Source organism: Zalophus californianus, chromosome 9 (genome assembly GCF_009762305.2).
Source record: "Zalophus californianus isolate mZalCal1 chromosome 9, mZalCal1.pri.v2, whole genome shotgun sequence".
Taxonomy (NCBI): Eukaryota; Metazoa; Chordata; class Mammalia; order Carnivora; family Otariidae; genus Zalophus; species Zalophus californianus.
In genome coordinates, this window is record NC_045603.1 from 80,722,328 (window position 1) to 80,738,176 (window position 15,849).

At 38.9% G+C, this 15,849-nt stretch overlaps 1 protein-coding gene across 5 annotated transcripts in view; it reads right to left on the minus strand.

Moving 5' to 3' along the window:
* RASSF8 (Ras association domain family member 8) overlaps nt 1-15,849 on the minus strand; it is a 125,212-nt gene that overhangs the window by 96,211 nt on the left and 13,152 nt on the right. For 2 of the 5 annotated variants that reach the window (XM_027592038.2, XM_027592037.2), the window contains exon 2: nt 14,939-15,006. The exons of the other annotated variants lie outside the window; for them this stretch is intronic. The gene's annotated coding sequence lies outside the window, so the exon portion shown is untranslated. The remainder of the gene's footprint in view (nt 1-14,938; nt 15,007-15,849) is intronic. 5 annotated transcript variants of the gene reach the window in all.

Here is a 15,849-nt window from a genome sequence, read left to right on the forward strand (position 1 = left end):
CAAAAATCAAGAGTCCACTCTGGACCCCAGATACAGGAAAAAATGGCAGAAACATACAAGAGCCAGTGTGTAAGGATAAATAAGGGAGAAAACAGTATAAAAAAGGGAAAATGATTAAAGCAAACAGAAGTGGCAGAAGAGAAGAGGGGGAGAAATAAATAAATAGGAACTTGGTCAGGGTTGTGAAAAGCCAATTACTAAGGGAAATGATAGGTCAGATGTAAGGGAAACACACAGAGGAAGCCACTGGAAGGCTAATGCCTGCATGACTCAGAGAGAAATTGGGTTAAGAGGAGCAGTTAGTAGATGTGCTAACAGAAGAGGCAAGCAGTGCTGACATGATATGGAAGCTAGCAACAGCCTACACATCACAGGCCCCAAAAGACACTCAGAATCCACAATCTCAATGATCCAGACAACCCAAGAAATGTGAGGTCATCCACACTATGAGGTCAAGGCTCCAAGGAGAAAAGTGGTCTTGCCCTCCACATGTTCTGGAGGTAGTACAGCAAACACCCTAATCCAAGCTCTGCTATGACGTGCATTTGGGACACTCATAACCTCCTTGAGCCTCAATTCCTCATCTGTATAGCAAAGCTCTTGGGAATAAGTGCACCTGCTGTATCTTTTAATAAATGCATCATAATCAACATCTCTATGCCTCTGGAAGATGAAGGATCCTGGGAGAAGATGAACTGATGAATGTAAATCATCAAGACCACTCCCACCTCTGGGTGGGGCAGAACCCAACTTGGGATGCTGGGGAAACCAGACTGGACCTCACCTCTTTAACACTGAGGGCAGGCTCTGCTACTGGGTCACAGAGACCAGGAGAATTGCTTGCTAGACCTATAGTCAGGGAAAAAAATTCTCTCAACACCTCATTTTATACCACTTTCTATGTGCCAAGCCACTGTTTTAAGTACTTTATGCATATTAATTCATTTACTTCTCGTAACAATCCCACGAAATAAGTATTTTCCTCACTTCCTGATAAGGCAAATAACTTACAACCCAGCTTACCCTGCTAGCAAATGGCAGATTCTGTATATGAATCCGGCTCTGTCTACTGGAGCCTATGCTCCTAAACACTCCATAACACTGCCTCTAGCCAGGACTCTGCAGCTTGCTCTCCTGACAGGATGGCCTTCTTTACTTCAAATACTGATTTTAGTCACTCCTCCTTGAGTTTCACATCCATGAGATGGAGATAAGACCACTGCCTTCCCAATGGAATAGAATATTTTTATATGACAATGCCTAAGAAATACAGGAAAAGATGCTCTACATCATATATCATTAGGGAAATACAAATTAAAACAAAGAGATACCACTACACACCTATCAGAATACCCAAAATCTGGAACACTGAGAACACCAAATGGAATAGGAACTCTCATTCACTGCAGGTGAGAATGCAAAATGATACAGTCACTTTGGAAGACAGTTGGTGTGTAGTAAACATACTCCTTCCACAGGATCCAGTGATTGTACACATTGATATTTATCCAAAGGAGTTGAAAACTTATGTCCATACAGAAACCTGCACATGGATGTCTACAGTAACTTTATTTATAACTCTCAAAACTTGGAAGCAAATAAGATGTCCTTCTGTAGGTGAATAAATAAACTGTGGTACACTCAGACAATGGAGTATTATTCAGAGCTAAAAATGAGCTATCAACCATGAAAAGACATGGAGGAAAGATGAATGCATATGACTAAGTGAAAGAGAAGCCAATCTGAAGAGGCTACATACTATATGATTCCAACTATATGACATTCATTCAAGAAAAGGCAAAACTATGGAGACAGTAAGTGGTTGCCATGGGTTGAGGGACAGGGAGGAATGAATAGGCAGAACACAGAGAATTTTTAGGGCAGTGCAAATCTATACTCTAATGGGGGATACATATCATTGTACATTTGTCCAAACACACAGAATGTACAACACCAAAAGCGAATGGTAGTGTAAACTATGGACTTTGTGTGATAATGATATGTCAGTGTAGGTTCATTAATTGTAACAAATGTACAACTCTGGTGGAAAATGCTGATAATGGGGAAGGCTATGCACATGTGGGATATATGGAAAATCTTAGTAACTTCCTCTTAGTTTTGCAAACCTAAGACTGCGCTAAAAAAATAAAGCCTTTTTTTTATTTTATTATGTTATGTTAATCACCATACATTACATCTTTAGTTTTTGATGTAGTGTTCCATGATTCATTGTTTGTGTATAACACCCAGTGCTCCATTCAGTACGTGCCCTCTTTAATACCCATCACCAGGCTAACCCATCCTCCCACTCCCTCCCCTCTAGAACCCTCAGTTTGTTTCTCAAAGTCCATAGTCTCTCATGGTTCGTCTCCCCCTCCGATTTCCCTCCCTTCTAAAAAAATAGTCTTAAAAAAAATGCCTAACAACAGCCGGCACACTGCAGATCCTCAGTAATTGCTAATTTATACCTTCACCTCAAGTGATCATTACCTAGATAAAGGCTACCATCTGCCCAGCCTTCCATGTCTATGTCCAACTAAGGCCCTGGTCAGACAAAATGGCTCCTTGCACAGCCAAAGACAGAGCAATGCTAGGACTGAGTCTGCCTTTCCTCCAAAAGACACCAAACAAAACTACCCGGATGTGTCTCCCTTCAATGGATACTACCAAATTTAAAGATGCTTTCAGGAGCTAAGGAAAGCACAGGGCTTGTCTGAACCCAGCAATGAAATATCCCATTCCTGAGCTGTTATTTGGTATATTATGACATGCCACATAAGGTCTACAGTTACAGAATTTAACGGAAAAAAACAAAACCTTTAGCAAACTACACAATTGTAGAAATTTTTTAGAACTCATTTCTGCATGGTGTGACACAAGTGCAGCCCTAAGACTTAACAGAGTTCACTTCCCACACATACTAGCCAACAGGCCTGGGGAAACCAAAACTGCCCCATGCTCAAAATTCACATCTAAAAAATGAAAGGCTCATGATCAGGTTTATATCATCACCCTGGATATTTTCCTCCGGAAATATTCCAATTTGTTAATGTCCATGAACTAAAAATGACTAAGGACGGTCTGATTGGCATAAAAGATTTATTACCTGTGTTGACTCTGCCTTGGCTTTATTAAATTACTTTTATTAAATGCTGAGTAGATATAAAGGATAAATAATCCCAAGGGAATTCTAGTTGTACTCACAACTAGTTTTATGAAAAAAAAATTACTAATATCTCTGAAGCTCCTTTTGACTCTTCCTAACCCACTCCCTCATGCCCCACTTAAGAGGTTAAAACTCCCCTAAACTCCGTGTGTACTCTTGCCTTTGGAAAAATAATCATTTATACCTAAATGATATACTATTTAGTTTGCCTAAATTTCTGAACTTCATATAAATGGAATCATACCACATATAATCTTTTGCACCTTGCTTTTTCTATTCGATATTGTGTTGCTGCTTAGATGGGTGATCTATTCATTTTCAAAGCTGCAGAAAGAGTTCCCATGCACAGGTATGGGCTAAGGCTGGCTGTTTACAGGCAGCACGCACTCTGATGGAGTGGTGCCCATGCTGTATTTACTGGTGATTCATCATGTTCAGTTATCACCTTAGTCCTACAGTAATCCACTGTATGTATAAAGCACACCATAGTTATGTTTTCTACAACTGATGTTTTGTTTTTTTCCAGGTTTTCTGGGGTGGGCCATATAAAGTACTCTGAACACTGGTAGATATATGCTGGGTTGTGGGGTATGTGTATCTTCAACTTTATTAAAATCAGTTTTCTTCAAAACCGTACTCATGACTCACTGTGGCTTATAAAATTTCCTGGGTTGCATTCAACTTTTGTTTTTAAATGAAAAAGAGCAAATTAGAAAGGAAAAATAATAGAGAACATTACCCTTAGGAGGATACAATCACTTTCTTGAAAGTTTGGCTTAAATTATACACAGGTATCACCTGTATACACACGTCAATAAATGAGTTTCTTACAGTCAGAAAGCTCAGAACTGTCCTCCAGTTCAAGAATTCTTTCTTTGGCTAGGTCTTATTTACCATTAAGCCCGTGTGCTGATTTTTAAAATCCAATTATATATTTAATTTCTCAAGCTCTATTTAGTTTTTTCAGACCTCCTTTGTCATTTTTATATTCACTTGCTATTCACTCACATTTTTAACATTCCCATTTCTTTAAAACAAAGTTACTTTACATTCTCTGTCTGATAACTATATTTGAGATCCCTCTGTATCTAATTCTTTTTTTTTTTTAAGATTTTATCTATTTATTTGACAGAGAAACAGAGAGAGAGGGAACACAAGCAGGGGGAGGGGGAGAGGGAGAGGGAGAGGGAGAAGTGGGCTTCCCGCTGAGCAGGGAGACTGATGCAGGGCTCGATCCCAGGACCCTGGGATCAAGACCCAAGCCGAAGGCAGATGCTTAACGACTGAGCCACCCAGGTGTCCCACTCCATGTCTAATTCTATTATCTATTCATGATGCTTTGTTTAGTTGTCTGTTTTATAATTTTGACTGTGAGTTAAAATTTCTTGCAATTATATTTTTCGAACTCTTTGAGGCCCGGGTTGAAGAAAGATTCCCCCAGAAGGAATCTGCACTTGCTACTGCCTTGAGCTACTATGCAAAAACCACTTTACAACAAAATATTGTCTTTTTTGAATCAACCAGGTAGGTCTAAATTAGGACTGCAAACCTGCATGAATGCTAGTTATTGGTTATGAAATATTAGATAGGCAGTTTTCCTTAGAGTTGCTGGGGATTGGGAGGAGTCAGGGAAAAAGTTAGTTCTAGTTCAACGCTCTACTATGAAACTAGCCCTTAGGGGGTCCCAGATTGATGTGAGACATCTATTAAACAATTTTTTCCCCTAACACAGGCTCTGGGCTTTGGAGAGAGCAACAGGAGACCAAGTAAATCAAAGTTCATTATTTGCTGGATTCAACAGGTGTTCTCATATTGGCTGTTTCACTCACCTCACTGACTTCTCACTTTCATTTTCTGGCCCACGTTTCCCCCTCATCATTTTTAAAGGCACATTTATATAACTTATCTAGCGTTTTTATTTCAGTTTGTGGTAGAAGAGTAGTTTAATGTATCTAGTCTCACACACCACCAGAAATGAAAGGTCGCATTAACCTTTTAAGAGGCCACTGCTTCCTGTTCTTTTTCATATGCGCTATGTTGAGATAAGTTTCCTCATTCCTCATTATGTAACTGCTGTTATTTTTTAATCTAAATGTAGAAATTCATATTCCAACCCATTAAATTTAGTCTTTTTATGGTTTAGCCATTGTTTGAAGCCATTAAAATCTTTCTGAATTCTCAATCTGTCATTTTTAGATTTTATATGTATCTTCAAACTTTTTCATTCACAAACTTGATTAACATGCCTTCTATATTTTTATTCCAAGTTGAAAAATATTTGGAACATGATATTACTCATATATAATTAATTATAAAATACAATTTCTGAAAAACACTGATACATCAGGAAAGTAGCACCCAGTATGTTCAATTTCATGCAATAAAAGATATTTGCCTGGAAATGTGCTTTTATAAAATCAAAGGTTTATTACCTTTACCTAAGTGTCATTTAAGGATGATGATTATGGATAACTTTTAGTATAGACCCTTGAAATGGGGATTGCTATGCCTCCCTCACGTACCACAAATTAAATTTGATACAGATGTAAGGGTAGGTTAAAGTTAACAAGAAGGATGGCTTTGAAAACGATGATATAGAAATAATCAATCATGGTTTAAATGCTGCTGACAAGTAAAACCATGACAGCAATAGCAAAGATCCTTCAGGGAGGGCTGAGAGAGTCACACTGAGGTGAAGACTGGTTTACCCTTTGCTTCGGTGATTAATTTCACGAGAAGCAACAAGGTCATTCAGCATACCTGGCTCATTCCACCTCTATGAGAAAGGGACCAGCAACTAAAAAACACATTAACATTATATAAGGTAACCATATAATTTATCACCCTGGACAAAAGGTCCTTTTGTTATGCCAGAACAACAGGACTGATCTAGTAAATCAGGACAAGTGTCACCCTAGCAATATAACTCTTACTTCTTTTAATAAAGCAACTGCCTCATTATCTCCTTAAACTGCTCATAAAAAGTGCACATCCACTGACAATTTTCTACTGGGCAAAATCTAAATTTATGGGATAATATGCTAATAATGTCCTTCAACACCTCCCTCCCAAATGTTATGTTTAATATATTGTTTATTAAAACAGGCAGTTTGATATCCTTAATTCATAAAATGAAAGTTTTAAAGGAATTTATCTAAAAAATTCACCGAGTTGGAATATCTTATTCCATGAATTTTTTAAAAATTAGCTTAAATTTAAATTATTCCTGAAACGAGACTATCTTGACAATCTGACATCTACATCCGCTGTGGTGAAAAAATTAAAATTAGAACATTTCTAACTACTGCACTTACCTCAGCTAGGCCTGCTCAGGTAACCAAGAAATCTCTTCTCAAAGGCCTGAGGACTTAGTACAACCCCTACACCCTACTCTCACCAGCTAACAAGAAGACATGATACAATTTAAAGCACAAATCCATCTTCCACTTTGTGTTCTATTGGGCCATCGTGGTGTTTTGATGTTTTTAAAGGGCTGGAAATCACCCCCAAATATCCAGATATATGGCTTCTCTGAAAAAACCTGAAGATATGCCAAACCCTTGTCCACCCACATTTCCTAAGGGCAGTAATCAGGTTGAGCTGAGTGGCAACCACCCCCTTTAGGTAAGGCATATATATACTCTAACTTGCCAGTTTTAACCATTCATCCTTTCTACCAACCCCACCTCACCTCTTAATGCCACCTGCCTGACTGCTGTAATGAGTTTGCAAACCCTGCCATAAAGCATTTGAGAAAAGAGATACCCCTTGTACATAGAAGGCTAACATATCCAAGACAAGGGCACTGTATACCCACAGCCTCAGGGGTTGTAGAACAAGAACTTCCAATACCCCACCAGGTCAGTCTGCTGACTGATTCATCTATCTGATCTCTCATTCTTTTTTTGCTCTCTTCCATGCCCTCCTTCATCTCATCTCTGCTTTTTCTCCTTCTGTTGGCCTCATTCTTCTCAGACCGGCTCCTCCCACTGGATGCTTAGTTAACTTTCTGCAGTTTAAAAAAATCTCTCCAATCCTCTTCTCTGATTTATAAAATGAGCAAATTTACCTTGCAGAGTTATAAGATTAAACAAAAATGTGGGTAAAGGACCGAGCATAGCCCTGTAACCTATAACAGTGACTCAGTTCATGATTCTTCCTATTATTTTGGGCAACAACCCCCAAAACAAAACCAATAGTGAGCCAATGCAATAAAACAACTTTGTTTTATGGAATTTGAGTTAAAAAAAAAGTTAAAATTTGCTTGCTTTTAAAAAAATGGTAACAAAACTATAAATAAGAAATAATAAACTCAGCTACATCATGTAATCACTTAATGGAGAGAGGGCACCTATGGCATGGAAGTAAAGTTACTCAGAAAGATCCTGCAAGATTTCTAGAACTCCTTCTTTGCTGATTTCCTTGTTCTCATTAGGCAACAACTTCATTTCTTCTAAGGTGCTTTTAATGAAGGCATAGAAATGATTATGCAAGAAAGGTCTTTCCCACCCCAGACAGAAAGCATAGTAGTTACTACATTTATTAAATACTCTCTTTAAACCAGAGATGCTATCTTTTTGTTGTGTATATGTGTGTGCTTTTTAAAAATTCTTAAAATAGAATATGTGAGGGAAGTCTTTTCTTTCTCTGAGGAGAATGCTCCATATAATTGTATTAGGAGTGTTACAGCATAATGACCCACCCGGCCAAAACAAATTAACAACAACAAAACATTCACATTTGTGAGTTAAATACCTCACAATACCTTGTTAGGACAAGCCCGCTGCAGACTTTTAAAGACATGTCATATTTGCTTAAATCAGTTTTTAACCATAGGGGAAGAAGACTTAGAAAATCTGATGAAAAAAAGAAGTAGACCTAAGGATGAAATCCAGCTTCTTGCACTTAAATTTTTTAAACCACCACTCTAAATTCCGTTACTGTGAACCTCGGCTTAAGAGTCACCTTCTCCAAGAGACCTTTTCTGATTCCTCCCCCTCCTTCTTCCAACAATTAAAAACTGGCCACAGTCTTCTTGCGTCCTGACTCTACCTGCTACACACTTCTACCACAGAAATGAGAACACTGCAGGTGTTGTTGATCCATTTTCCCTACTACTCTTGTAAAAATTCCTCTAGGGGAGGAACTGTCTCTGTGTCCCCATCACCCAACACAGTACAAAGAACACAAAAGCACCAAAACTCTATGTGCAAAGCTTCAGCATGGGATGGTATTTATTTAAAATAAATAGTGGTGGGGCCACCCTATGGTTAGAATCCTAGCTCTGGCCCACTTTTCCTACCCATGTAAGTTTGCATAAATTATTCTATGCCTCAGTTTTTGCACAAGTAAAACGGGGGATAAAAAAGTATAGACAGGCACCTGTGGCTCAGTCATTAGGCATCCATCTCTCTCTCTCTGTCAAAAAAAAAAATATAGACTCCGTGAAGTTGTTGTGAGATTTACATGAGTTAATACGAGTAAAGTGCTTAGCACCTGGCAAATTACAGAAATTTGGATATTGTAAATAAAATTACTATGATTATTTAAAAATCAGCCTACATTTCCTCACACTCTAACTCAATGCTTACAGGAGACAAATACTTTGGGGACACTGCTCATTACCTAGTGGATGGATTTTCTTTGGTGTAATCAGCAGCTTGTTAATTATAATTAGCCTGATGAATGTTAGAGACAGATTCAAGTATGTGTGGCTTGTTACAATGTTTTAGAGATACTTCCACCTTTAAGTAAACAAACTAAGAATCTGTTGAAGTCTGGAACCTCTCATGACAAGTAAAAAACCAAGAATCTCTCCTCTGCCATGCTGTTGTCTGCTTCGAGTAAATGTTCCTTGAAAGGTTTATCAGAACGCCTAAAAACACAAAGATCAGAGCCTTCGTCAAGCTTACAAACCAGACTGTATCAACAATTTAATGCTACTTGCCAGTGAATGTTTATCTAAACATTATCTGTACGTGTAATTTAATCAAAATGTGCTTTCATTACAAGCTGGTAGTGAGGCCAGGTAATCCTCACCTGCTTCAAGCTCCTTTGGTAGATATCATTATCAACCTAATCCCCCAAATAAGACCTAGAAGGTTGGGCAGGACCAAACTGACTGTGGAAGAATGGTGTAAATATCTGTTACATGAGACAACGTGGTCTATAACTTCACTTTGAATGGACAATGTGAATGATGTTTAGCGTACCATTCTTACAGGTTAGCCGTACAATCACATGATTTAAAAGATGTGAAAATTATCTGAAAACCATAAGGCCCCATAATCATGTGCAGTATTACCACCTTTTTGACTATACTTTGAACATAAAGAATGCTGCCTCTTTCCTGAATGTTAGTTTTATCTATGTGCCTATGTTTTAGGGCCCTCATTCTGTTGCTCTGGAACCCCTCCCCACCAAACACATGTACACACACAGGTTTCTGTCTAAAGTCTAAAACATTTTGGACTGGAAATAAGATAAGTGATATTTATTATTAACAATATCATTATTAATATAATCACATGTAGTACACATGTAATTAATATAGCATTAAATAAGAAATAATGAAGATAGTGAAGGAACAGAGACGTTTTGTGACTGCCACTGTACATGCTCTTATTAGACAGGTGAGGTTGGCCAGTCTGACTTCCAGATACATAAGGGTATTATATTTAGGCCAGTGCCAGTCATTTAGGAGCTTAAAAATAACTTGAATTGACCTTAGAATTGAACAAAGTGTTCCAGATCAGCTCTATCAGAAGCTCAGAAGCCTCTGCATATTCAACTAGAGTCTAGTGTGTTTTTTTTTTTTAACAGAATGTTAGAAGAGTTCCATCTTCATTTCTGAGATAGGTGTGAAACTTACCGTCATTACTATAATGCCATCAAATTACATTCACTCTGCTGATAAGCAAGTCCTTGTTTTTGTCTGTATTCTGTGCCTTTGTTGTCAGACTTGGAAAAAGCCTCCACACTCCCTCAAAGACCAAAGGCCTAGGCTGAGGAGTTTAAGACTGATCCTACTGACAACAGGGAGCCTAGGAGGAGTGTCTCAAGACCTAGTCCCACATCCTATTAACTATGTGACCTTCCACTGCTATTCTTCCGTGACTGCTCTTCTGAATATGGTACGACCTCCCAGTGTCAACACCACATCTCTATCGTAATTCTATAGGTTTAGTATTCGATGTCAGTGGTCCTTAAATATAAAAACTAGTATTTTTGCCAATACTATAGCTGCCTTACAACCTAGATAGCCTCAGTCATGACTTTTAAAAGGCCAACTTTGTTACTCCTGGCAAAATCAAAGAGAATTGTAAAGTAAGATTCCTGGGGCACCTGGGTGGCTCAGTCATTAAGCGTCTACTTTCAGCTCAGATCATGGTCCCAGGGTCCTGGGATTGAACCCTGCATCGAGCTCCCTGCTCAGCTGGAAGCCTGCTTCTCCCTCTCCCACTCCCCCTGCTTGTGTTCCCTCTCTCGATGTCTCTCTCTGTCAAATAAATAAATATTTAAAAAAAAATAAAGCAAGATTCCTCAATTTTTTTTGTTTTACAAATATTTTAAGTTGTGCACTTAACTTTGTAAGTCATACTGCTTAAAAATGATTCACAAAACTAGTATACACTTAACTTTGTTATCTTGCTGAATATCTGAAAAATGGAAAACAATTTTCCTGCTAAATATATGAAATTAAGAATAAAAACTCCAATGACTTAGGTAGATTATTTCCAGAAAAAAAATCAAAATGATTAGTTGAATGAGAAGCGCCTGGGTGGCTCAGTAGGTTGTGTCTGCCTTCAGCTCGGGTCATGATCTCATGGGTCCTGGGATGGAGCCCAGCCAGCCGGTGGGTCATCAGGCTCCCTCCTCAGCGAGGTGTCTGCTCTTCCCTCTCCCTTTGCTCTCCCCCCCGCAGCCCCATTCAGGCCTCTCTCGCATGTGCACACTCTCTCTTGCATGTGCACGCTCTCTCTCTCAAATAAATAAATGGAATCTTTTAAAAAAAATGATTAGTTGAATCAAAGAGGCTTACTAAGAAGTTAGGCTGTTCCTTTAATAGAGAAAAAATAAGATGATTATAGGCAAACTCCCATATAAGCCAGTTTCTCTTTGTGTAATAATTACAGATGTGACCCATAATCTCAGTCATTTTAAAATATCCCAACCAACAGGGATGAATCCATGCAAACATCTTGCCGATGCCATAGCAATACAGCTGGCGTACACTCACTGGTAGTCAGAACCACTAAAGTGGAAGGCTATGGCATAATGACTTCATGGAAGGAATCTTGGACCAAAGAGGGTCATAAAGTCACAGTTTCTAATTTCATTTTGAACTCTCACTACTGATTGATCTTGGGCTATTCACTTAGGTTTTCTGAGCTGATTTCTCTAACTATAAGCTGTCTGATCTGATTATTTCCAAAAACAAGAATCAAATTATATAATGGACACAAAAATAGTTGAAAAACTGAACAGTGTGCTGCAAAAATCTAAAAGTAAGGAGAACCAATACCAAGGGATTAGGCTGCTATGAAAACATCTAGACCAAAATCACAATTTCCTTGGTAATCTGTACAAAACCAGGAGAGTCCCTGTCACGTGGTATCAGGACTAGGCCTATTATACTGGGCTTGTTCTGAACATAGCAAATGGGAGGGAGAACTAGACAGTGGCAGCCTGAGTTGGTGAGGAAGACCATAGAAGACTTGTTCTTGAAAGCTTATTGCCTTGGAATAAAGTTCAAATTCCTTATATGCTCAAAGTCCAGCATATAAGACCCCAACACCTGGCCCCAGCCACATATACAGCCCCGTATCTCTCTACTCACAGCAATACACTCCAGATTGAGTGACTCTAGACACTGTGTTACCTCCCAACCACGGTCCTCTGGCTGGGGTGGCCTCTTTCCAGTTCCCCAATCACCCTGCCCCACCTTACACCACTGTCCACCAGTCATATTTCTTTTGGTCTTTCAGTCCTTGATTAAAGTACACAGACTTCTAAATAGATTCTCTGCTCACCATAGTTCTAAGTAACAAGTCCATCCTCTTTCCTCCTGCTATCATCTTTATTTCCATAATAGGGCTTTTTAAAGTTCAGACTTTGCTTTGCTAACTAGACTATAAGCTTCTTGAAAGACAGGGGCCATTTCCAATCCTCAAAATACCATCCATAACAAGTATAATTCCTTCTATATAACATGTGCTTCATAAATGTGAAGTGAATATAAACAAGGTGATCTGAATACACTGTACTAGAAGACACTGAGCAGTACTCTTAAGACCCAGTTAATTCTAAAGCAACCTCAAAATTTCCTCCTAGTGTAAAATCTAAATAAACAGAAATCTTAATTCAGGACAGAAAGAGAAAAACTGTGTTTCTCATAACCAATCATGCTATCAACAGAAACCTAAACAAACTTTAGGACAATGTGATATCCTTCCCCAAATCCCGGGGCGGGGTGGGGCCTGGTGGTGATGGTGGCGATTTCCTAATGGCTCCTGTCCTTCCCCCACTCCACTGTACGCATCTAACTTTAGAGATACCAAAACTATTTGTAGTTCTCCAACAGACCATGTTCTCCCTTATGTATTGTTCCCAGGGGCTGTCTATCATTCTGTCTTATGGAGTATCCTCCCCAAAAATGCTTTTCATCCTCAAGTCTTAGTTCAAGAGTGAATTTTCCTCTTAAACCTTCCCTGATTTCTTCAGGCTGACTTAGAAACATCTTTCCAGAAACAATTCCAATCCCACCCCAAGAAACCACATCTCCATCTTATCCATGATTGCATTCCAAAAATGATTTCTTTAAATGCCTGGCCCAGATACAAACTATCTGGAAGATAAGACTGGTTCTCTCTGTTTCTGCATATCCAGCCTGTAGGCAACTCCACAGATACTGTGTGAATGGATCAAAGATGAGTAAAGACACCGCCCAATACACCAACATCATTTATCAGCAAATAGCTAACCTCCCAGTATTGGGTTCAGAACCTTGTGCTCCGACAAACTCAGAGTGCATTCCCAGAAATTTTCAGTGCACCTGAGTATTACTCTCACAGAAACAATACCATCCATGAATACAGTTCCGGGCTGATCCATCAAGCCCTATTTTATCTGAAGGATCTAAAATAGTTAAAACTGCCAGCAATTTTAGGAGTCTCAGAGCTAGAAAACATAGTATTAGTAAAAGTTCCTTGCCTGTTTTGTAGCCCTTCGTGGGCTAGACTAAAATCTTAGATCTCCCTTTTAGTGTAAATACCCTTGGAAAAAGATATTCTAAGTTCCAAATCACTGTGGACTTCTAGAACACATTTTAAGTCAGAGACTTCCTCTAAACAGTGTTCTCTTTGTAGATTAGACATGGCATTTCTCCTGTGTCAGGGGTTTTCCTTCTCCTTCCTTTTTCTGTTTTTACCTCCTCCATCCTCCAGTTGCATGAGGAAAAAATCACCTTAATAGTAGCCCAAATAAAACATAATCTTCAGGAGGAAAAACTCACACACTATATTCACATATATGCTCCATCCTCAGCTGGGCTCTCAACACTGTAGAGCTCTCCCTGCATTCCCCCTATGCCCCCTAGTTCCCTGAGCACACAGGGATTGCCTGCCCCAAAGCTCTTCTGCTTTGTGCAAACCACCACCTCAAAGCCATATACTTTCACTTACAAATAACTCTCAGCCCTCCTTCATAGAGGAAATTAATGGCTACTGGACATGAGCTCCCTTCCTGTACATCCATCCTCTCTAACTCCAATTTTTAAATGAAGGACCTCACCATCTAGCAGACTCACAGACTGCTATCTCAAGCACTCAGAGACGCATCATCTCAAGTTCATCCTTATGCCTAGCTTATAAGGAAGAATATCATCACACCCAGTTGACCAATGGATGAGCAAACTGAGGATCAAAGAATTCAAGGATGTGTCCACAGTCCGAGGACTACTAAATGACAAAACAGAGTCTGGTTCTCTTGATGCTGAGTTCACACTGCACTGCACCACATGTGTTTCTGAACAGCCACAACTTATTTTCTCAATTCTTCTCCACATTTCCCATGGTCTAGATGAACTAGGTAACTGAATCTACCTCAGCACAAACTTGCCTTTGCATCTTTAAAAAAACAAATGTAGGAGCACCTGAGTGGCTCAGTTGGCTGGGTGTCTGCCTTTGACTCAGGTGATGATCCCAGAGTCCTGGGATAGAGCCCCATGCAGGGCTCCCTGCTCAGCGGGGAGCCTGCTTCTCCCTCTCCCTCTGCTTGTGTGTGTGTACGTGTGCATGTGCTCTCTCTCTTAAATAAAATCTCAAAAATAAAAAATTTAAAAAATTTAAAAAACAAATGTAATCTTTTTCTGATTATAAAATACATGTTCATTATAGAAAATTTTGGAAAACATAAAAGAGCAAGATGAAAAGTCTTCCATAATAAATAATAATGAACAATCTACAGAACTATACACAATATGGGTGAATCATACATGTTGAGTGTAAGAAATTAAGAAACAAGAGAGTACATGTTGTATGATTCCATTTATATTAAGGAACAAAAATGGTTAAAACTATGTAATGTCACTGAAAATTAAGAGCACAGGGGACCTGTGGGAATGCTGATAATGTTCTATCTTTTAATCTGGGCACTTGTTGCATGGATATGTTTGGTGTGTGAAAATTCAATGAAGTGTATATTTAGGATATGTATGCATGTATACACACACACACACACACACACACACACACACACACACACACACAATACTTGAAGTCAGATGCAATGTTTATATTTTGGTGTGTTTTCTTCCTGGTGCTCTTCTTCTTCCTGGATGCCTGTTTTAAAAAAAAGTTGTGTATGTTTATATTCTGATATTTCATCTAACAAAAAAAGCATATGCATTTACCCAAATTACTATAAATTCTTCATAAATATTTTTAATGGCTAAATAACAGTCTAACTGGAACCTGTGCCATCACTTACTTAACCAGTACCTTGCAATCAACCATTTAGATGTTTCCAGTTATTATTATAAAATTGCCTTAGTGTGGCGCCTGGGTGACTCAGTTGGTTAAGCGTCCGACTCTTGGTTTCGGCTCAGGTCATGATCTCTGGGTCATGGAATCGAGCCCTGCGTGGTGTGGAGTCCGCTTGGGATTCTCTCTCTTGCTCTGACCCTCCCCACTCGCACCATCTCTCTTATCTCTCAAAATAAATAAAATCTTTTTAAAAAAATTGCATTAGTGAATACCATTACCCTTTAAGTCATTTAGCCACTCTCTCCTCATACTCTGCTTAATATATTTATAATATTATATATAACATACACTGCCATATGTACTTATGTATTTACTGCAACCTCAGTTCTCAATAATAAGCGTCCACAGACTACACCACCCCTCCACGTGTCCTCTACAAAACCTTACTCTTGAACACGGTAAGTACTCACTAGTTGTGAAGTGTTTTCAAAAGCCAAGTAAAATATCTATTCCTATCAACCCAATTTCAGTATCACCTCAGTCATCCATGTAACATGAATGTTTTAGTCGTCTACATTTTAAACTCTTTGTTTAGTCACACAACTAAATGCTTAGAGGCAGTTTAGCATGGTTCCCCTTGAGGCTAAATGCTAGCTAGCATAATGAGTTCATTCACCACCAACAGCGTCATGAGCCAAG